Genomic DNA, 23,853 nt, shown 5'->3' with positions numbered 1-23,853 from the left:
CATTAAGTGTTCATCTCATCCTCCATGAGGTGGTCATTAAGTGTCCATCTCGTCCTCCGTGATGTGGTGATTAAGTGTCCATCTTGTCCTCCGTGAGGTGTTCATTAAGTGTCCATCTTGTCCTCCACGAGGTGGTCATTAAGTGTCCATCTTGTCCCCCATGAGGTGGTCATTAAGTGTCCATCTTGTCCTCCGTGATGTGGTGATTAAGTGTCCATCTTGTCCTCCATGAGGTGGTCAATAAGTGTCCATCTTGTCCTCTGTGAGGTGGTCATTAAGTGTCCATCTTGTCCTCTGTGAGGTGGTCATTAAGTGTCCATCTTGTCCTCCATGAGGTGGTCATTAAGTGTCCATCTTGTCCTCCATGAGGTGGTCATTAAGTGTCCATCTCATCCTCCATGAGGTGGTCATTAAGTGTCCATCTCGTCCTCCGTGATGTGGTGATTAAGTGTCCATCTTGTCCTCCGTGAGGTGTTCATTAAGTGTCCATCTTGTCCTCCATGAGGTGGTCATTAAGTGTCCATCTTGTCCTCCATGAGGTGGTCATTAAGTGTCCATCTTGTCCTCCATGAGGTGGTCATTAAGTGTCCATCTTGTCCTCTCGAGGTGGTCATTAAGTGTACATCTTGTCCTCCGTGAGGTGGTCATTAAGTGTCCATCTTGTCCTCCATGAGGTGGTCATTAAGTGTCCATCTTGTCCTCCATGAGGTGGTCATTAAGTGTCCATCTTGTCCTCCATGAGGTGGTCATTAAGTGTACATCTTGTCCTCCGTGAGGTGGTCATTAAGTGTCCATCTTGTCCTCCATGAGGTGGTCATTAAGTGTCCATCTTGTCCTCCATGAGGTGGTCATTTAGTGTCCATCTTGTCCTCCATGAGGTGGTCATTAAGTGTCCGTCTCGTCCTCCATGAGGTGGTCATTAAGTGTCCCTCTTGTCCTCCATGAGGTGGTCATTAAGTGTCCGTCTCGTCCTCCATGAGGTGGTCATTAAGTGTCCATCTTGTCCTCCATGAGGTGGTCATTAGGTGTCCATCTTGTCCTCCATGAGGTGGTCATTAAGTGTCCATCTTGTCCTCCGCGAGGTGGTCATTAAGTGTCCATCTTGTCCTCCATGAGGTGGTCATTAAGTGTCCATCTTGTCCTCCATGAGGTGGTCATTAAGTGTTCATCTTGTCCTCCGTGAGGTGGCCTCAGTGCGTCATCAATCTGCTGGGAAGGCATCTTGTGTGTGTGTGTGTGGGGGGGGGGGTCCCCCGCAGGATGCCCCCCGCCCCTCCACCCCCAAGAAACTTCTGGGAACATATGCTTGCTGGAAGAAAGGCGGCAACGTGCGTACTAAAATGGCCGAGCAGTGAATGAGCTTCTTTATAAATAGCGGCCAGCATGTGAGTGTGAGCCATCAGAGGATATGTTGTTTGCAAACAGAAGCTCCTCATCTCGCAGAAAAGGTTTTATTGTAAAAGCTCTCAAAGTCAAATATTTGTTCATGATGCCGGAGGTTGGATTTCAAGCAGATTATTCGCAAATGTGGTTTTAAATTTATGATTGATTGTTTTTATCAGTTTGCTGCAGGAAGTTGGACAGTTATTGACGTATAAATACTGGTTGTGGATACACCTGTTGTACTTTGACCAAAGAACAGTGAACATCAATCGATGTTTATTTATATAGCCCTAAATGGCAAGTGTCTCAAAGGGCTGCACAAACCACGACATCCTTGGTAGAGCCCACATAAGGGCAAGGAAAAACTCACCCCAATGGGATGTTTGTGACAGTCACAATGATGACTATGAGAAACCTTGGAGAGGTCCCCCAGGGGACCAAAAGCAATGGATGTCGAGCGGGTCTAACATGATACTGTGAAAGTCTAATCCATAGTGCAGGGGTCGGGAACCTTTTTGACTGAGAGAGCCAAGAAGCCAAATATTTTTAAATGTATTTCCATAAGAGCCATATAATATTTTTTTTAACACTGAACACAACTAAACACGTGCATTTTTAAATAAGACCAACATTTCTAGAGTATAATAGGTCTCTTATTCTTTGTAATAACTTTGTTATTCTGAGGCTAACTGTGGAGGGGGCGTGGCCTGCAGGCCTGCAGCGAAGTGGGGTGTTGCCTGGACCGGCTTCGAAATCAGCAACAGGTGCGTAGACGGCCCAACTGGACCTTGTTATCTAATCACCTGTCGTTCCGTTTATAAGCAGCAGCCAGGAGGAGAGACGGGGTTGGGGCTGGAGCCCGAGTGCGAGCGAGAACGAAAGAGAAAAAGACAATTGCTGGAAAGCATCTCAGAGACTTGTTGAAAAATAAAAAAATATTGTAACCCTGAAACAGGCTCTTATGTCGGTGCTTGGTGGTCTGAAGAACCCCCAGGAGGCCAAGCCCTAAACTAACCAATAATAAATAAATCACTTTTTACCCTTAATGCAACTTCTTGAACAAGTGCGGTAGTAAAAAAGGATGGATGGATTCAAATGCATGAGCATGTTTTATATTTTGAACGTCATTTTTAACACTTTGAGTACAAGTGGAATTATTCATTACTTATCGTGTTAAGCAGCATCAGCTCAGATTTATCCGAGAGCCAGATGCAGTCATCAAAAGAGCCACATCTGGCTCACGAGCCATATGTTCCCTACCCCTGCCATAGTAGATCCAACACAACGGTAAGAGTCCAGTCCAAAGTGGATCCAATATAGTAAATAAATGGGTTGTACTTGTATCAATCAATCAATCAATGTTTACTTATATAGCCCTAAATCACTAGTGTCTCAAAGGGCTGCACAAACCACCACGACATCCTCGGTAGGCCCACATAAGGGCAAGGAAAACTCACACCCAGTGGGACATTGGTGACAATAATGACCCAGTGGGACGTCAGTGACAATGATGACTATGAGAACCTTAGAGAGGAGGAAAGCAATGGATGTCGAGCGGGTCTAACATGATACTGTGAAAGTTCAATCCACAATGGATACAACACAGTCGCGAGAGTCCAGTCCAAAGAGGATCCAAGACACAGAGTCCCGTTCACAGCGGAGCCAGCAGGAAACCATCCCAAGCGTAGGCGGACCAGCAGCGCAGAGATGTCCCCAGCCGATACACAGGCAAGCAGTACATGGCCACCGGATCGGACCGGACCCCCTCCACACGGGAGAGTGGGACATAGAAGAAAAAGAAAAGAAACGGCAGATCAACTGGTCTAAAAAGGGAGTCTATTTAAAGGCTAGAGTATACAAATGAGTTTTAAGGTGAGACTTAAATGCTTCTACTGAGGTGGCATCGCGAACTGTTACCGGGAGGGTATTCCAGAGTACTGGAGCCCGAACGGAAAATGCTCTATAGCCCGCAGACTTTTTTTGGGCTTTGGGAATCACTAATAAGCCGGAGTCCTTTGAACGCAGATTTCTTGCCGGGACATATGGTACAATACAATCGGCAAGATAAGATGGAGCTAGACCGTGTAGTATTTTATACGTAAGTAGTAAAACCTTAAAGTCACATCTTAAGTGCACAGGAAGCCAGTGCAGGTGAGCCAGTACAGGCGTAATGTGATCAAACTTTCTTGTTCTTGTCAAAAGTCTAGCAGCCGCATTTTGTACCAACTGTAATCTTTTAATGCTAGACATGGGGAGACCCGAAAATAATACGTTACAGTAGTCGAGGCGAGACGTAACAAACGCATGGATAATGATCTCAGCGTCTTTAGTGGACAGAATGGAGCGAATTTTAGCGATGTTACGGAGATGAAAGAAGGCCGTTTTAGTAACGCTTTTAATGTGTGCCTCAAAGGAGAGAGTTGGGTCGAAGATAATACCCAGATTCTTTACCGTGTCGCCTTGTTTAATTGTTTGGTTGTCAAATGTTAGAGTTGTATTATTAAATAGAGTTCGGTGTCTAGCAGGACCGATAATCAGCATTTCCGTTTTTTTGGCGTTGAGTTGCAAAAAGTTAGCGGACATCCATTGTTTAATTTCATTAAGACACGCCTCCAGCTGACTACAATCCGGCGTGTTGGTCAGCTTTAGGGGCATGTAGAGTTGGGTGTCATCAGCATAACAGTGAAAGCTAATACCGTATTTGCGTATGATGTCACCTAGCGGCAGCATGTAGATGCTGAAGAGTGCAGGGCCAAGGACCGAACCCTGGGGAACTCCACACGTTACCTTAACATAGTCCGAGGTCACATTGTTATGGGAGACACACTGCATCCTATCAGTAAGATAAGAGTTAAACCAAGTATAGCGCTTTTCTACCTTCAAGGTACTCAAAGCGCTTTGACACTACTTCCACATTTACCCATTCACACACACATTCACACACTGATGGAGGGAGCTGCCATGCAAGGCGCCAACCAGCACCCATCAGGAGCAAGGGTGAAGTGTCTTGCTCAGGACACAACGGACGTGACGAGGTTGGTACTAGCTGGGAATTGAACCAGGGACGCTCGGGTTGCGCACGGCCACTCTCCCCACTGCTCCACGCCGTAGTAGCGGGAGTCCCGTCCAAAGTGGAGCCAGCAGGAAACCATCCCAAGCGGAGGCAGATCAGCAGCGCAGAGACGTCCCCAACCGATACACAGACGAGCGGTCCATCCTGGGTCACGACTCTGGACAGCCACCGGCTACTGGAACGGACCCCCTCCACAAGGGAGAGTGGGACAGAGGAGAAAAAGAAAAGAAACGGCAGATCAACTGGTCTAAAAAGGGGATCTATTTAAAGGCTAGAGTATAGAAATGAGTTTTAAAGGCCTACTGAAATGAGATGTTCTTATTTAAACGGGGATAGCAGGTCCATTCTATGTGTCATACTTGATCATTTCGCGATATTGCCATATTTTTGCTGAAAGGATTTAGTAGAGAACATCGACGATAAAGTTTGCCCATTTCGGTACTTCCTGAAAAAGTCTCGCCTTTACCGGAAGTCGCAGACGATGACGTCGCATGTTGATGTCTCCTCACATATTCACATCAATTTTAATGGGAGCCTCCAACAAAAAGTGCTATTCGGACCGAAAAAACGACTATTTCCCCATTAATTTGAGCTCAGCTCACTCGGCCCCCGAACTCGATGGCCCCTCCCATGAGTGGGGAGCCCATTAGAGGGAGGACCGGCCAAGCTTCATGATTTTTGAACATGATATAAGTATTATTATTATTGTTGAATGGCTTCCATGGTGTTTTTCAGGCTCCATTGTGGTTGTCTACAAGTATTGTGAAGTTGTGAGCGTAAAGAATGTTGACTTGAGTGTCATGGCTGGAATGTTCTTTGGTGCCTTGAGGCATCTCTTCGTTTGTCTGCTGGATCGTTTGGGGGAAATGCTGCAGAAATGTTGTTTCCCAACGTTTTCTCACCTGCTCAGACTTTCTGCAACTTTTGGCATCACTTGGTCGGCTTCAAGCTTGTCTCTCAAAATGAACATTTCATGATCTCCTTGTCGTGGTTTATTATCACGTTATTGTTGAAAGTGCTCAGAAAGTACTTTTACACGCACAGACTTCTTCAAAAGCAGGTTTTATTTGAAAAACCAAATAAACAATGCATTTTCTTAGCGGAAGAAACATTAAATGTTGTTCTGACTATTTGTGGACCGCTCACCTGCGCATCGGGTGGGGACATCTCTGCCCTGATGACCCATCTCGGCTCGGGATGGTCTCCTGCTGGCCCTACCATGGACAGGACTCTCACTATTTTGTTAAATCCACTATGGACTGGACTCTCGCTATTATGTTAGATTCATTATGGACTGGACTCTCACTATTATTTTAGATCCACTATGGACTAGACTCACTATTATGTCAGATCCACTATGGACTGGAATCTCACACTATTATATTAGATCCACTATGGACTGGACTCTCACTATTATGTTAGATCCACTATGGACTGGACTCTCACTATTATGTTAGATCCACTATGGACTGGACTCTCACACTATTTTGTTAGATCCACTATGGACTGCTCCTCTCTGAGCTGCAACCTTATCGTGGTAGAGGAGTTTGCGTGTCCCAATGATCCTAGGAGCTATGTTGGCAGGGTCTCCCAAGGCAAACAGGTTCTAGGTGAGGGATCAGACAAAGAGCAGCTCGAAGACCTTTATGAAGATGAAAAACCATGGACCCAGATTTCCCTAGCCCGGACGCGGGTCACCGGGGCCCCCCTCTGGAGCCAGGCCCGGAGGTGGGGCACGATGGCGAGCGCCTGGTGGCCGGGCCTGCTCCCATGGGGCCCGGCCGGGCACAGCCCGAAGAGGCAACGTGGGTCACCCCTCCAATGGGCTCACCACCCATAGCAGGGGCCATAGAGGTCGGGTGCATTGTGAGCTGGGCGACAGCCGAAGGCAGGGCACTTGGCGGTCCGATCCTCGGCTACAGAAGCTAGCTCTTGGGACGTGGAACGTCACGTCACTGGGGGGGAAAGAGCCTGAGCTAGTGCGCGAAGTCGAGAAATTCCGGCTGGATATAGTCGGACTCACTTCGACGCACAGCAAGGGCTCTGGAACCACTTCTCTCGAGAGGGATTGGACCCTCTTCCACTCTGGCGTTGCCGGCGGTGAGAGGCGACGGGCTGGGGTGGCAATTCTTGTTTCCCCCCGGCTCAAAGCCTGTACGTTGGAGTTCAACCCGGTGGACGAAAGGGTAGCCTCCCTCCGCCTTCGGGTGGGGGGACGGGTCCTGACTGTTGTTTGTGCTTATGCACCAAACAGCAGTTCAGAGTACCCACCCTTTTTGGGAACACTCGAGGGAGTACTGGAAAGTGCTCCCCCGGGTGATTCCCTTGTCCTACTGGGAGACTTCAACGCTCACGTTGGCAACGACAGTGAAACCTGGAGAGGCGTGATTGGGAAGAATGGCCGCCCGGATCTGAACCCGAGTGGTGTTTTGTTATTGGACTTTTGTGCTCGTCACAGTTTGTCGATAACAAACACCATGTTCAAACATAAGGGTGTCCATATGTGCACTTGGCACCAGGACACCCTAGGCCGCAGTTCCATGATCGACTTTGTAGTTGTGTCATCGGATTTGCGGCCTCATGTTTTGGACACTCGGGTGAAGAGAGGAGCGGAGCTTTCTACCGATCACCACCTGGTGGTGAGTTGGCTGCGATGGTGGGGGAGGATGCCGGACAGACCTGGGAGGCCCAAACGCATTGTGAGGGTCTGCTGGGAACGTCTGGCAGAGTCTCCTGTCAGACAAAGTTTCAATTCCCACCTCCGGAAGAACTTTGAACATGTCACGAGGGAGGTGCTGGACATTGAGTCCGAGTGGACCATGTTCCGCACCTCTATTGTCGAGGCGGCAGATCGGAGCTGTGGCCGCAAGGTAGTTGGTGCCTGTCGGGGCGGCAATCCTAAAACCCCTTGGTGGACACCAGTGGTGAGGGATGCCGTCAAGCTGAAGAAGGAGTCCTATCGGGTCCTTTTGGCTCATAGGACTCCGGAGGCAGTGGACAGGTACCGACAGGCCAAGCGGTGTGCAGCTTCAGCGGTCGCGGAGGCAAAAACTCGGACATGGGAAGAGTTCGGGGAAGCCATGGAAAACGACTTCCGGACGGCTTCGAAGCGATTCTGGACCACCGTCCGCCGCCTCAGGAAGGGGAAGCAGTGCACTATCAACACCGTGTATGGTGCGGATGGTGTTCTGCTGACCTCGACTGCGGATGTTGTGGATAGGTGGAAGGAATACTTCGAAGACCTCCTCAATCCCACCAACACGTCTTCCTATGAGGAAGCAGTGCCTGGGGAATCAGTGGTGGACTCTCCTATTTCTGGGGCTGAGGTCGCTGAGGTAGTTAAAAAGCTCCTCGGTGGCAAGGCCCCAGGGGTGGATGAGATCCGCCCGGAGTTCCTTAAGGCTCTGGATGCTGTGGGGCTGTCTTGGTTGACAAGACTTTGCAGCATCGCGTGGACATCGGGGGCGGTACCTCTGGATTGGCAGACCGGGGTGGTGGTTCCTCTCTTTAAGAAGGGGGACCGGAGGGTGTGTTCCAACTATCGTGGGATCACACTCCTCAGCCTTCCCGGTAAGGTTTATTCAGGTGTACTGGAGAGGAGGCTACGTCGGATAGTCGAACCTCGGATTCAGGAGGAACAGTGTGGTTTTCGTCCTGGTCGTGGAACTGTGGACCAGCTCTATACTCTCGGCAGGGTTCTTGAGGGTGCATGGGAGTTTGCCCAACCAGTCTATATGTGCTTTGTGGACTTGGAGAAGGCATTCGACCGTGTCCCTCGGGAAGTCCTGTGGGGAGTGCTCAGAGAGTATGGGGTATCGGACTGTCTTATTGTGGCGGTCCGTTCCCTGTACGATCAGTGCCAGAGCTTGGTCCGCATTGCCGGCAGTAAGTCGAACACATTTCCAGTGAGGGTTGGACTCCGCCAAGGCTGTCCTTTGTCACCGATTCTGTTCATAACTTTTATGAACAGAATTTCTAGGCGCAGTCAAGGCGTATAGGGGTTCCGGTTTGGTAACCGCAGGATTAGGTCTCTGTTTTTTGCAGATGATGTGGTCCTGATGGCTTCATCTGACCGGGATCTTCAGCTCTCGCTGGATCGGTTCGCAGCCGAGTGTGAAGCGACCGGAATGAGAATCAGCACCTCCAAGTCCGAGTCCATGGTTCTCGCCCGGAAAAGGGTGGAGTGCCATCTCCGGGTTGGGGAGGAGACCCTGCCCCAAGTGGAGGAGTTCAAGTACCTAGGAGTCTTGTTCACGAGTGAGGGAAGAGTGGATCGTGAGATCGACAGGCGGATCAGAGCGGCGTCTTCAGTAATGCGGACGTTGTACCGATCCGTTGTGGTGAAGAAGGAGCTGAGCCGGAAGGCAAAGCTCTCAATTTACCGGTCAATCTACGTTCCCATCCTCACCTATGGTCATGAGCTTTGGGTCATGACCGAAAGGATAAGATCACGGGTACAAGCGGCCGAAATGAGTTTCCTCCGCCGTGTGGCGGGGCTCTCCCTTAGAGATAGGGTGAGAAGCTCTGCCATCCGGGAGGGACTCAAAGTAAAGCCGCTGCTCCTTCACATCGAGAGGAGCCAGATGAGGTGGTTCGGGCATCTGGTCAGGATGCCACCCGAACGCCTCCCTAGGGAGGTGTTTAGGGCACGTCCAACCGGTAGGAGGCCACGGGGAAGACCCAGGACACGTTGGGAAGACTATGTCTCCCGGCTGGCCTGGGAACGCCTCGGGATCCCCCGGGAAGAGCTAGACGAAGTGGCTGGGGAGAGGGAAGTCTGGGTTTCCCTGCTTAGGCTGTTGCCCCCGCGACCCGACCTCGGATAAGCGGAAGATGATGGATGGATGGATGGATGGCACTATGGACTGGACTCTCACTATTATGTTAGATCCACTATGGACTGGACTCTCACACTATTATGTTAGATCCACTATGGACTGGACTCAGTATTATGTGAGATCCACTATGGACTGGACTTTCACACTATTATGCTAGATCCACTATGGACTGGACTTTCACTATTATGTTAGATCCACTATGGACTGGACTCTCACTATTATGTTAGATCCACTATGGACTGGACTCTCACTATTATGTTAGATCCACTATGGACTGGACTTTCACTATTATGTTAGATCCATTATGGACAGGACTCTCACACTATTATGTTAGATCCACTATGGACTGGACTCTCACACTATTATGTTAGATCCACTATGGACTGGACTTTCACTATTATGTTAGATCCACTATGGACTGGACTCCCACACTATTATGTTAGATCCACTGTGGACTGGACTCTCGCATTATTAAGTTAGATCCACTATGGACTGGACTCTCACACTATTATGTTAGATCCACTATGGACTGGACTCTCACTATTATGTTAGATCCACAATGGACTGGACTCTCACTATTATGTTGGATCCACTATGGACTGGACTCTCACACTATTATGTTAGATCCACTATGGACTGGACTCTCACTATTATGTTAGACCCACTATGGACTGGACTCTCACACTATTACGTTAGATCCACTATGGACTGGACTCTCACTATTATATTAGGGAGGGGGGGGGGGGGGTTCACCCAAGGTTTCTCATAGTCATCCACTGGGCTGTGAGTTTTTCCTTGCCCTTTTGTGGGCTCTGAACCGAGGATGTGTTTGTGGCTTGTGCAGCCCTTTGAAACACTTGTGATTTAGGGCTATATAAATAAACATTGATTGATTGATACTTAGGAGCCATATGTTAATGTTTTTAGTCTTCTGTTTTCATTTGTAAAGATCTTAGAGTGCTTTGTTATGTTGAGTTTGTTGTTTTTTCCAGGGTTTTTCAATGTTAGAGTTTAGTTCCTGTCCCAGGCTCTTATTTTCTAGTTTTCTCTTCCTGTGTTCCAGTGTCCCTGCAGCCGCTTTACCTTGAAGGCCAGCGCACCTGTTTTCAATTCTAATCCAATCACGTCTTTTCATGTTGAGCCCTGGCTACTCGTTTTTGTTGGGACATTGAAAACCCTGTGAACGCTCTTCCTGCGACAGATCTCGTAAGTCGTTGCTGTGCTCCAGCATTTAGTTTTTGTTATTTTTCTAATCTGTTTACCTTTTTGTTTTGTCATGCGTCACATACTTTTTAATATCATGGCTTACGTGCAGTGATTTCTCCACATTCGCTGAACCTTTTGGTGGTAATACAGAGCATAAATGGTGAAATCCCTAAATTTCTTGTAATAGTTGTTTGAGAAATGTTGTTCTTAAACAGTTTGCTCAGACATTTGTTGACAAAGTGGTGACCCTCGCCCCGTCCTTGTTTGTGAATGACTGAGCATTTCACGGAAGCTGCTTTTATAGCCAATCATGGCACCCACCTGTTCCCAATTAGCCTGTTCACCTGTGGGATGTTCCATATAAGTGTTTGATGAGCATTTCTCAACTTTCTCAGTCTTTTTTTGCAACTTGTGCCAGCTTTTTTGAAACATGTCGCAGGCATCAGATTCCAAATGAGCTAATATTTGCAAAAAAACAACAAAGTTGACCAGTTCCAACATGAAATATCTTGTCCTTGCAGTCTATTGAATTGGATACAATTCAATGTAATTCATTATTTACCATCTAGGATAGGATAGGTCTTTATTGTCATTGCACAAGTTCAAGGAAACTTTGTTTTCAGCACAAACCTGTTCAAGATTAGACAAAGAAACAGTGTACAGGGTTACAGAACAAAATTAGACAAACAAACAGTGTACAGGGTTACAGAACAAAATTAGACAAACAAACAGTGTACAGGGTTACAGAACAAAATTAGACAAACAAACAGTGTACAGGGTTACAGAACAAAATTAGACAAACAAACAGTGTACAGGGTTACAGAACAAGAACGCTGATGGGTCGCCACAAGGTACCCCGTAAAAGATGGGAAAAAGGTCAACGCTGGGGAAGGATGAGTTAAAAAAAATACAATCTAGACTGGGCTCCTAAGGGGGCCCAGTCTGGAGTGGGAAAACACCGTCCATAGCAAAGCACATATACATATTACAACGTACATCTACAGATATCTAGCAAAAGAGGGAGGGGAGTTCGGGGTCATTATGGTAGGCCGCAGCTCTCAGGCGCTGACCATCCATTCATCACCCCTATGGGATTTGCGTCGAGGGCGTTGGTTTGGGGAGGTGGGGTGTGTATGTGTGGCGTATATTTTTGTGGATGTGTGTGTGTGTAAGCCCGTAGTGTGTCTCTGTTGATGTACTGCAGTCGCTAGTCCAAAGTCAACAACATGTGTGTGTCCATGAGAGAGAAGAAGGGAGTTTGTTGTGTCTTCACAGCACCATCCTTCGGGAGAGTCTCCAAGCCAGGGAAACAATCCAAATTAGAATGTTTTGTATGCGGGTGAAAACAAAATTAGCTTTTTATTCTAAATTGTCTATGACTGCTCCTCAAAACTGCGTGGTAGACAGTCCAATGTAATCCACAGTTCTTCCCGCATCCTCCGATCATTTGTGGCAGCTTTGGGGTACTTTGAAGACTGCCAGCAACTTCCATTTTGTGGACAAACCAGAGCAACTCCAATCAGCAGATGTCCTGTTGTCATCATTCCCAATAGGTAGATATCTTCACCTCCTGGACAGAAAAGGGTCGCCAGGCATGCGGCCCTCCTTCTTCTCCCAGGAGTCCGCCGTGTGTCCAGCAACAACGGCTTTGTCACGACAGCAGGTTCCCCAAAAACCCTAGATCTTGTCAATTTTGTTGAGGCCAGTTAAATACAAACCCCATTTCCTTATATGAGTTGGGAGATTGTGTTTGATGTAAATCAAGTTTCAAGTTTATTGTTCCAATATTGTTGTCCGGGATGAAATTTGGGAGGGGCACTGTACTTTGAGAGTCTTCCGGGAAAATCAGGAGGGTTGGCAAGTAAGAGTATTAGCGGTGAATGCGGTGTTACAGCGGCGGGCCAGCTCTAATGTTAATTTGATATTGCCTCAAGGGCCAAATTAAATTACACGGCGGGCCAAATTTGGCCCGCGGGTCGGAGTTTGACACCCATGCTATAAGCAATGTGAAGTACAAAATAAATATAAACTTCTGAAAAATTCTGAAAGGTCCATTGCACAACATATAGTGAATACCTATTTTACACAACATGAGCGTAGTTCAATTATATTTACTGTAAAGACATGTGGAATATCTTTGCACACGTATTAAACCTTGCACCAATTATTTACTATACATACAAACAATTATACTTTCATTATTATTTATATCCCAAGTTGGGTTTTCAATCAACATTGATCACAATGTTGATTCAAGATATTAGTCTTAAAGTGTTTTTTAAATGTGTGAATGCAACTGGAACATTTGAAGGAATCATCCAAGCTGTTCCACAGTTGAACTCCTCGAACAGAAACACATCGACTTTTTAAGCTCCTTCTTATTTTTACTTTCTGAAAGAAAGCTGAACCTCTGAGGTCTTAGGGCAGGGGTGTCAAACTCAAATACAGAGTGGGCCAAAATTTTAAACTGAACAAAGCCGTGGGCCAAGGTTGAACAAATTAACCTTTTAATAGGGACCCAAACAAGTTTTGCAATGAATATTGAACAATTAAGGCTTAAATAGGGCAGCACGGTGGAACAGGGGTTAGTGCATCTGCCTCACAATACGAAGGTCCTGAGTAATCCTGGGTTAAATCCCGGGCTCGGGATCTTTCTGTGTGGAGTTTGCATGTTCTCCCCGGGACTGCGTGGGTTCCCTCCAGGTATCTGGGCTTCCTCCCATAAAACAGGCAGAGCTTATATAAAGTAATAGTGCAAAATCAACTTTCAAAAAACATCAGTGTTATATTAAATAAAATTTAATTAAAAAAATGAATGCCTCTTTTCTATTTGCAGCCTTCTGAGGTAAATATCAACATTTACTTTTTCCACAGGCTAATAAATTCAAAAATAAAATAAAAATGAGGTGGGCGGGATTTGGTAGTAGTGGGGGGTGTATATTGTAGCGTTCTGGAAGAGTTAGTGCATCAAGGGATTCTGGGTATTTGTTCTGTTGTGTCTATGTTGTGTTACGGTGCGGCTGTTCTCCCGAAATGTGTTTTGTCATTCTTGTTTGGTGTGGGTTCACAGTGTGGCCCATATTTGTAACAATGTTAAAGTTTTTTATACGGCCACCCTCAGTGTGACCTGTATGGCTGTTGACCAAGCATATGTTTGTGAAAGCCGCATATATTATGTGACTTTGCCAGCGCGCTGTATATATGGAGGAAAAGAGGACGTGACGACATGTTGTAGAGGACTATAAAGGCAGTGCCTTTAAGGCACGCTCCCAATATTGTTGTCCGGGTGGAAATCGGGAGAATGGTTGCTCAGGGAGATTTTCGGGAAGGGCACTAAACTTCGGGAGTCTCCTGGGAAAATCGGGAGGGTTGGCAAGTATGAGTATTAGCGGTGAATGTGGTGTTACCGGCGGGCCAGATCTAATGTTAATTTGATATTGCCTCAAGGGCCAAATGACATTAAACGGCGGGCCAGATTTGGCCCGCGGGCCAGAGTTTGACACCCATGTCTTAGGGATTCTCTCTGGGTTTGAACCTCTTCTGTAGACTCCCAGGCAGCATGTGGTTGTGAGCTTTGTAAGCCACAATAGTAGTTTTGAGGTCAACAAGACCGTGCAGTTTTAATGTTTTTAATTGAATGAACAGAGCATTGGTATGGTCATGATAGTTCCCATAACTTACAATTCTAATCGCTTTCTTTTGAAGTAAGACTATAGAGTTGATGTTTGATTTGTAATCGTTTCCCCAGATTTCAAAGCAATAATTAAGATATGGGAGTATGAAAGAATTAAATTACATGTTAAGAGCCTTTTGATTTACAGAGTTTTTAATTTTATGTAACATAGCAATAATTTTTGCCATCTTTGTCTTAAAGGGGAACATTATCAGCAGACCTATGTAAGCGTCAATATATACCTTGATGGTGCAGAAAAAAGACCATCTATTTTTTTAACCGATTTCCGAACTCTAAGTGGGTGAATTTTGGCGAATTAAACGCCTTTCTGTTTATCGCGCTGGAGGCGATGACGTCAGAATGTGACGTCACCGAGGTAACACACCCACCATTTTCATTTTCAACACATTACAAACACCGGGTCTCAGCTCTATTATTTTCCGTTTTTTTGACTATTTTTTGGAACCTTGGAGACATCATACCTCGGCGGTGTGTTGTCGGAGGGTGTAACAACACTAACAGGGAGGGATTCAAGTTGCACCACTGGCCCGAAGATGCCAAAGTGTCTGCCGCCAGACCCCCATTGAATGTACCAGAGTGTCTCCACATTTTACCGGCGATGCTAAGGCAGACATGGCACAGAGATGTATGGATAACCTGCAGATGCATTTGCAACGATAGTCAACGAAATCACAAAGGTGAGTTTTGTTGATTTTCACTGCTAGCTAATCGATGCTAACATGCTACGCTAATCGATGCCAACATGCTATTTACCGGCGGTGCTAAAGCAGACATGGCACAAAGATGTATGGATAACCTGTAGATGCATTTGCAACTATATTACGTTTCCTTCCACCCACATTTAATGCGAAAAAAAAACACTTATCAATCGATGGATTTAAGTTGCTCCAGTGTCAAAAGATGCGAAAGTCCTGATCGTTTGGTCCGCACATTTTACCGGCGATGCTAACGCAGCTATTCGGCCATGCTATGGCTATGAATAGCATCAATAGCTATTCGCTCAATAGCTTCAGTTTCTTCTTCAATACTTTCATACTCCAACCATCTGTTTCAATACATGCGTAATCTGTTGAATCGCTTAAGTCGCTGAAATCCGAGTTTGAATCCGAGCTAATGTCGCTATATCTTGCTGTTGCATTCCCATTGTTTGTTTACATTGGCAGCACTGTGTGACGTCACAGGGAAATGGCCAGTGTCTTCGCAGAGCGCCGAAAATAAGGCACTTTAAAGCTTTATTTAGGGATATTCCGAGACCGGTAAAATTTTGAAAAAAACTTCAAAAAATACAACAAGCCACTGGGAACTGATTTTTATTGTTTTTAACCTTTTTGAAATTGTGATAATGTTCCCCTTTAAGTATATTTATGTACAGTTTCCAATTTAATTTATCATTTATATAGATTCCCAAAAATGTTATTGAATACACCCTTTCTATCTCCATATCCTCAATTCTTATATGACGCTGTATGTTATTTTTCCTATTTCCAAAAATGATATATTTTGTTTTATTAAGGTTGATTGGTAGTTTATTGGCATCAAACCATTGCTTTAGTATGTGGAGTTCGATCTCTACAGTCTCTAGGAGTTGGTCAAGGTCTTGCCCATAACAGTACATACTTGTATCATCAACAAAAAGAATACAGTTCAGTTTTTTAAAGATTTTACAAATATCATTAATATACAGTAAGAACAATTTTGGTCCCAGTACAGAATTTTGGGGTACTCGATGTGTTATGATCTTTTTATCTGAATCTACATTGTTCATATGCACATACTGCTCTCTGCCACCAAGATAACCTTTCAACCAATCATGAGCAAGACCCCTGACACCATACCTCTGCAATTTGTTAAAAAGTAATGTGTGATGGCCTTGCTTGGGTCAATGAAAACAGCAAACTCCCTCTTATCAGTTGCAGTGCTTACCTCCTCAACTAGTTCCATCACTGCCGTGGAAGTGCACCTATTTGATCGGAAACCGTATTAGTGTTCACTTAACAAGTGATGCTTATCAATAAAACTATCTAGTCTTGACACAAATCATTTTTCGAGGACTTTTGAAAATTGTGAGGGTAAAGAAATAGGAAATATAAACGGAAAACAAGGATTTGCAAATCCTTTTCAACCCATATTCAGTTGAATATGCTCCAAAAACATATTTGATGTTTAAACTCATAAACTTTATTTTTTTTTTGCAAATAATAATTAACTTAGAATTTCATGGCTGCAACACGTGCCAAAGTAGTTGGGAAAGGGCATGTTCACCACTGTGTTACATCACCTTTTCTTTTAACAACACTCAATAAACGTTTGGGAACTGAGGAAACTAATTGTTGAAGCTTTGAAAGTGGAATTATTTACCATTCTTGCTTGATGTACAGCTTAAGTTGTTCAACAGTCTAGGGTCTTGTTGTCGTATTTTACACTTCATATTGCGCCACACATTTTCCATGGGAGACAGGTCTGGACTGCAGGAGGGCCAGGAAAGCACCCGCACTCTTTTACTACGAAACCACGCTGTTGTAACACGTAGCTTGGCATTGTCTTGCTGAAATAAGCAGGGGCGTCCATGATAACGTTGCTTGGATGACAACGAATGTTGTTCCAAAACCTGTATGGACCTTTCAGCATTAATGGTGCCTTCACAGATGTGTAAGTTACCCATGCCTTGGGCACTAATACACCCCCATACCATCACAGATGCTGGCTTTTGAACTTTGCGCCTATAACAATCCGAATGGTTATTTTCCTCTTTGTTCCGGAGGACACCACCTTCACAGTTTCCAAATATAATTTGAAATGTGGACTCCTCAGACCACAGAACACTTTTCCACTTTGCATCAGTCCATCTTAGATGAAATCGGGCCCAGCGAAGCCAGCAGCGTTCCTGGGTGTTGTTAATAAATGGGTTTTACTTTGCATAGCAGAGTTTTAACTTGCACTTACAGAAGTAGCCACCAACTGTAGTTACCGACAGTGGTTTTATGAAGTGTTCCTGAGCCCATGTGGTGATATCCTTTACACACCGATGTCTGTTTTTTGATGCAGTACCGCCTGACGGATCGACGGTCCGTAATATCATGGCTTACGTGCAGTGATTTCTCCACATTCGCTGAACCTTTTGATGATTTTACGGAGCGTAGATGGTGAAATCCACAAATTCCTTGCAATAGCTGCTTGAGAAATGTTGTCCTTAAACAATTTGCTCAGGCATTTGTTGACAAAGTGGTGACCTTCGCCCTGTCCTTGTTTGTGAATGACTGAGCATTTCACGGAAGCTGCTTTTATAGCCAATCATGGCACCCACCTGTTCCCAATTAGCCTGCACACCTGTGGGATGTTACAAATAAGTGTTTGATTAGCATTCCTCAACTTTCTTAGTCTTTTTTGCCACTTGTGCCAGCTTTTTGGAAACATGTTGCAGGCATCACATTCCAAGTGAGCTAATATTTGCAAGAAAACAACAACGTTCACCAGTTCCAACATGAAATATCTTGTCCTTGCAGTCTATTCAATTGAACATAATTCAATATAATTCTTTATTTAATAATTCACACGAGGTGGCAACTTCACTGCTTTTGGGTTTGGTAAATAAAAGCATGGGAAAACATCTGTGGAACCTCGTATGTTATGAGTTAGATTCCAGGTGGCAAATGGAAGTGTTTCTATTATTAAACATTTCCAGAAAAAAAGAGTGTTTACTGTAGAGTCAGAGTGCTTTGGAATGACTTTGCTGCTGGCATGAGAATGTGTGTGTGGTGCTTGGGGGAGGTATTCAACTGGTTTTGTGGTCAGCCTCCTCATGAATGTGGAAAACTCTTTCCTCAGGCTGCTCCAGACCATTCCTTCTCGGCCTTTGTTGTCGTATTTGCGCTGCTTTTTTTTTTTTTTGTGGGATTGCACAACATGTCTGCAAGAATCATTAGCTTCCTAATTAAAAACAAATGCCAGGATTTCTTTTGGAACCCTGATAGCAATAATCAAGTACGTAGAAGACGGGCATCTATAGTCAACATGCTCATCAACGCACATGAAACAAGACCGCTAGCTCAGAAATCACTGGGGTTCTTGCTCATGAGTTGAAATAAGAATCGTTTTGTGGAATTTTCTACAAACCCTGTTTCCATATGAGTTGGGAATTTGTGTTGCATGTAAATATAAGCAGAATACAATGATTTCCAAATCCTTTTCAACCCATATTCAGTTGAATATGCTACAAAGACAACATATTTGATGTTGAAACTCATAAACTTTAGTTTTTTTTTAAATAATCATTAACTTCAGAATCGAATGCCAGCAACACGTGCCAAAGTAGTTGGGAAAGGGCATGTTCACCACTGTGTTACATCACCTTTTCTTTTAACAACACTCAATAAACGTTTGGGAACTGTCCATCCATCCATCCATCCATCCATTTTCTACCGCTTATTCCCTTTCGGGGTCGCGGGGGGCGCTGGCGCCAATCTCAGCTACAATCGGGCGGAAGGGAGGGTACACCCTGGACATGTCGCCACCTCATCGCAGGGCCAACACAGATAGACAGACAACATTCACACTCACAGTCACACACTAGGGCCAATTTTTAGTGTTGCCAATCAACCTATCCCCAGGTGCATGTTTTTGGAAGTGGGAGGAAGCCGGAGTACCCGGAGGGAACCCACGCATTCACGGGGAGAACATGCAAACTCCACACAGAAAGATCCCGAGCCTGGATTTGAACCCAGGACTGTAGGAACTTCGTATTGTGAGGCAGACGCACTAACCCTCTAACTGAGGCAACTAATTGTTGAAGCTTTGAAAGTGGAATTCTTTCCCATTCTTGTTTTATGTGGAGCTTCAGTCGTTCAACAGTCCGGGGTCTCCGCTGTGGTATTTTACGCTTCATAATGCGCCACACATTTTCCATGGGAGATAGGTCTGGACTGCAGGCGGGCCAGGAAAGGACTCACACTCTTTTTTTACGAAGCCACGCTGTAGCAACACGTGCTGAATGTGGATTGGCATTGTCTTGCTGAAATAAGCAGGGGCGTCCATGAAAAAGACGGCGCTTAGATGGCAGCATATGTTGTTCTAAAAGCTGTATGTACCTTTCAGCATTAATGGTGCCTTCACAGATGTGTAAGTTACCCATGCATTGGGCACTAATGCACCCCCATACCATCACAGAACCTGGCTTTTGAACTTTGCGTCGATAGCAGTCTGGATGGTTCGCTTCCCCCGATATTGAATATTTCCAAAAACTATTTGAAATGTGGACTCGTCGGACCACAGAACACTTTTCCACTTTGCATCAGTCCAACTTAGATGATCTCGGGCTCAGAGAAGCCGGCGGCGTTTCTGGATGTTGTTGATGAATGGCTTTTGCTTTGCATAGTAGAGCTTTAACTTGCACTTCCAGACGTAGCGACCAACTTTATTTAGTGACAGTGGTTTTCTGAAGTGTTCCTGAGCCCATGTGGTGATATCCTTTAGAGATTTATGTCGGTTTGTGATACAGTGCCGTCCGAGGGATGGAAGGTCACAGTCATTCAATGTTGGTTTCCGGCCATGCCGCTTACGTGGAGTGATTTCTCCAGATTCTCTGAATCTTTTGATGATATTATGGACCGTAGATGTTGAAATCCCTAAATTTCTTGCAATTTCACTTTGATAAAATGTTGTTCTTGAACTGTTTGACGCAGTTGTGGACAAAGGGGTGTACCTCGCCCCATCCTTTCTTGTGAAAGACTGAGCATTTTTTGGGAAGCTGTTTTTATACCCAATCATGGCACCCACCTGTTCCCAATTAGCCTGTTCCAAATAAGTGTTTGATGAGCATTCCTCAACTTTATCAGTATTTATTGCCACCTTTCCCAACTTCTTTGTCACGTGTTGCTGGCATCAAATTCTAAAGTTAATGATTATTTGCGAAAAAAAAAAATGTTTATGAGTTTGAACATCAAATATGTTGTCTTTGTAGCATATTCAACTGAATATGGGGTGAAAATGATTTGCAAATCATTGTATTCTGTTTATATTTACATCTAACACAATTTCCCAACTCATATGGAAACAGGGTTTCCATATGAGTTGATATTTTAACTAGCAACACAATCCATGAAATTTGAAAGAATTTTGCCGAGACAACGACCCTCATTCTGGGTAGAGGATGAAAGCCATCCGTGGTATGGCGCAGACGTCACATGCCAACAGTGCCGTTTTAAGAACTTGGGGTGTTAGGCCGGAACGCCACAACCGCGACACGCGCTGTAGTCTGCACACAAATAAAAGGACAACAGTGTTGAGGCCAAACGGCGCATTTTTGTTGGCATCACATGTCTGCGTCCAAAAGTGGACCCAGAGGAGACACGGTTGTCACACTGTGGAGGACTCCTGTTGGACTCTTTAGATCTTACATAATAGTGAGAGTCCAGTCCATAGTGGATCTAACATAATAGTGAGAGTCCAGTCCAAAGTGGATCTAACATAATAGTGAGAGTCCAGTCCATAGTGGATCTAACATAAAAGTGAGAGTCCAGTCCATAGTGGATCTAACATAATAGTGAGGGTCCAGTCCATAGTGGATCTAACATAATAGTGTGAGAGTCCAGTCCATAGTGGATCTAACATAATAGTGTGAGAGTCCAGTCCATAGTGGATCTAACACAATAGTGAGAGTCCAGTCTATAGTGGATCTAACATAATAGTGTGAGAGTCCAGTCCATAGTGGATCTAACATAATAGTGAGAGTCCAGTCCATAGTGGATCTAACATAATAGTGTGAGAGTCCAGTCCATAGTGGATCTAACACAATAGTGAGAGTCCCGTCCATAGTGGATCTAACATAATAGTGTGAGACTCCAGTCCATAGTGGATCTAACATAATAGTGTGAGTCCAGTCCATAGTGGATCTAACATAATAGTGTGAGACTCCAGTCCATAGTGGATCTAACATAATAGTGTGAGTCCAGTCCATACTGGATCTAACATAATAGTGTGAGAGTCCAGTCTATAGTGGATCTAACATAATAGTGTGAGAGTTCAGTCCATAGTGGATCTAACATAATAGTGTGAGTCCAGTCCATAGTGGATCTAACATAATAATGTGAGAGTCCAGTCCATAGTGGATCTAAAATAATAGTGAGAGTCCAGTCCATAGTGGATCTAACACAATAGTGTGAGAGTCCAGTCCATAGTGGATCCAACATAATAGTGAGAGTCCAGTCCATAGTGGATCTAACATAATAGTGAGAGTCCAGTCCATAGTGGATCTAACATAATAGTGTGAGAGTCCAGTCCATAGTGGATCTAATATAATAGTGAGAGTCCAGTCCATAGTGGATCCAACATAATAGTGAGAGTCCAGTCCATAGTGGATCTAACATAATACTGAGAGTCCAGTCCATAGTGGATCTAATATAATAGTGAGAGTCCAGTCCATAGTGGATCTAACATAATAGTGAGAGTCCAGTCCATAGTGGATCCAACATAATAGTGAGAGTCCAGTCCATAGTGGATCTAACATAATAGTGAGAGTCCAGTCCATAGTGGATCCAACATAATAGTGATAGTCCAGTCCATAGTGGATCTAACATAATAGTGAGAGTCCAGTCCATATTGGGGCCAGCAAGAGATCATCTTGAGCGGAAACCTGTCAATCACAGAGCAGAGACATCCCCAACTGATGCACAGATAAGTGGTCCACCCTGGGTCCCGACTTTGGATCATCTGTGGTCACCAAATCAATCAACATTCAGATTCCTTTGACTTCTTGGTATCGGATCGTTACCTTATGGTGTGGTATCATCCAAAACTAATGTCAAGTATCGAAGAAGAGAAGAATAAGTGATTATTACATTTGAACAGAAGTGTAGATAGAACATGTTAAAACAGAAAATAAGCAGATATCAACAGTAAATAAACAAGTAGATTAATAATCATTTTGAACAGTTTGTCCCTCATAATGTGTACAAAATAATAGGTGTATAAATGACACAATATGTTACTGCAGACTAATTAGGAGTCTTTGTTTGTTTACTTACTACTATAAGACAAGTTGTCTAGTATGTTCAACATTTTATTGAAGGACTAAATTGCACTAAGGACTAAATGTAGCTTCAACAAGTGGATCCTGGCTCTCACTGTGTAAAGCGCCTGGAGTCTTTAGAGAAAAGCGCTACATAAATATCACAGTCACAACTACAACCTGTTTGCAGTTGCAGTCTGAATAGTTTTGCTGCAGCCTGAGTTGATTAGAGGAGTCTTGGGAACATGTTGTTTCCATTAGACTGTACAAAGTTCTCACCATTGTTGTCACATAACCGGCCTAAAAAAGGGAGGAAAATCCTTGTTGTGATCTTTACTCTTGACTTCTGTTGGGAAGGAGAAACCAGACAGACTCAAGGCCTTCAAAACTCCCAGAGTAAAAGCCTGAGGAGAAAAAAATGCTCTCCCATTTCATCTCCCACTGTGACCTCTCTACATGCTCCTGGTAAGTCTTCCTCATCCCACACCAAGGCAGGACTGCATCCACCTTTTCACCACTAAGCCTTTCTGAAAACTTGTCATTCGAACAACGTCTTGTTCACAGTCACAGACCAGATTTGAGCCGAAGACTCCTGACTCACTAAACCTGTCCAGCACAGGACTGACTGGACCTGTCAATTGCAGGACCGGCTGGACCTGTCCAGGACAAGACAGACTGGACAGGTCGAGCACAGGACCGATTGGACTCGTCAAACTCAGGACTGACTGGACAATCACAGGACTGACGAGACCCTTCCAGCACAGGACTGACTGGACCTGTCAATCACAGGACCGCCTGGACCCATCCACCACAGGACTGACCGGACAGTCACACGATTGACTAGACCCTTGCAGCACAGGACTGACTGGACCTGTCAATCACAGGACCGACAGAACCTGTCGAGCACAGGACCAACTGGATCCGTCGAGCACAAGACCAACTGGACCCATCAATCACAAAACCGATTGGGCAATCACAAGACTGACTAGACCCTTCCAGCACAGGACTGACTGGGCCTGTCAATCACAAGACAGACTGGACCTGTCCAGGACAAGACAGACTGGACACATCGAGCACAGGACTGACTCGACCGGTCGAATCAGGACTGACTGGACAATCACAGGACTGATGAGACCCTTCCAGCACAGGACTAACTGGACCTGTCAATCATAGGACCGCCTGGACCCGTCCACCACAGGACTGACCGGACAGTCACACGATTGACTAGACCCTTGCAGCACACGACTGACTGGACCTGTCAATCACAGGACCGACAGAACCTGTCGCGCACAGGAACAACTGGATCCGTCGAGCACAGGACCGACTGGACCTGTCAATCACAGAACCGACTGGACAATCACAAGACTGAATAGACCCTTCCAGCACAGGACTGACTGGACCTGTCAATCACAGGACAGACTGGGCCAGTCGAGCACAGGACTGACTGGACAATCACAGCTTGACTAGACTCTTCCAGCACAGGACTGACCGGACTTGTCAATCACAGGACCGAGTGGACCTGTCAATCGCAGGAAGCTTAATACCAACGACAGAGTGTTCACGCTGAAAAACTAGCTCCAAAAAAAAAAACAATAAATATGCAAATTCCAGTTGCCCTGAGGATAAAGACTTCTTGAAACTAAAACCTGGCTTGAAA

Source organism: Nerophis ophidion, linkage group LG12 (assembly GCF_033978795.1).
Source record: "Nerophis ophidion isolate RoL-2023_Sa linkage group LG12, RoL_Noph_v1.0, whole genome shotgun sequence".
NCBI lineage: Eukaryota > Metazoa > Chordata > Actinopteri > Syngnathiformes > Syngnathidae > Nerophis > Nerophis ophidion.
Note: the sequence above shows the minus strand (reverse complement) of the source record.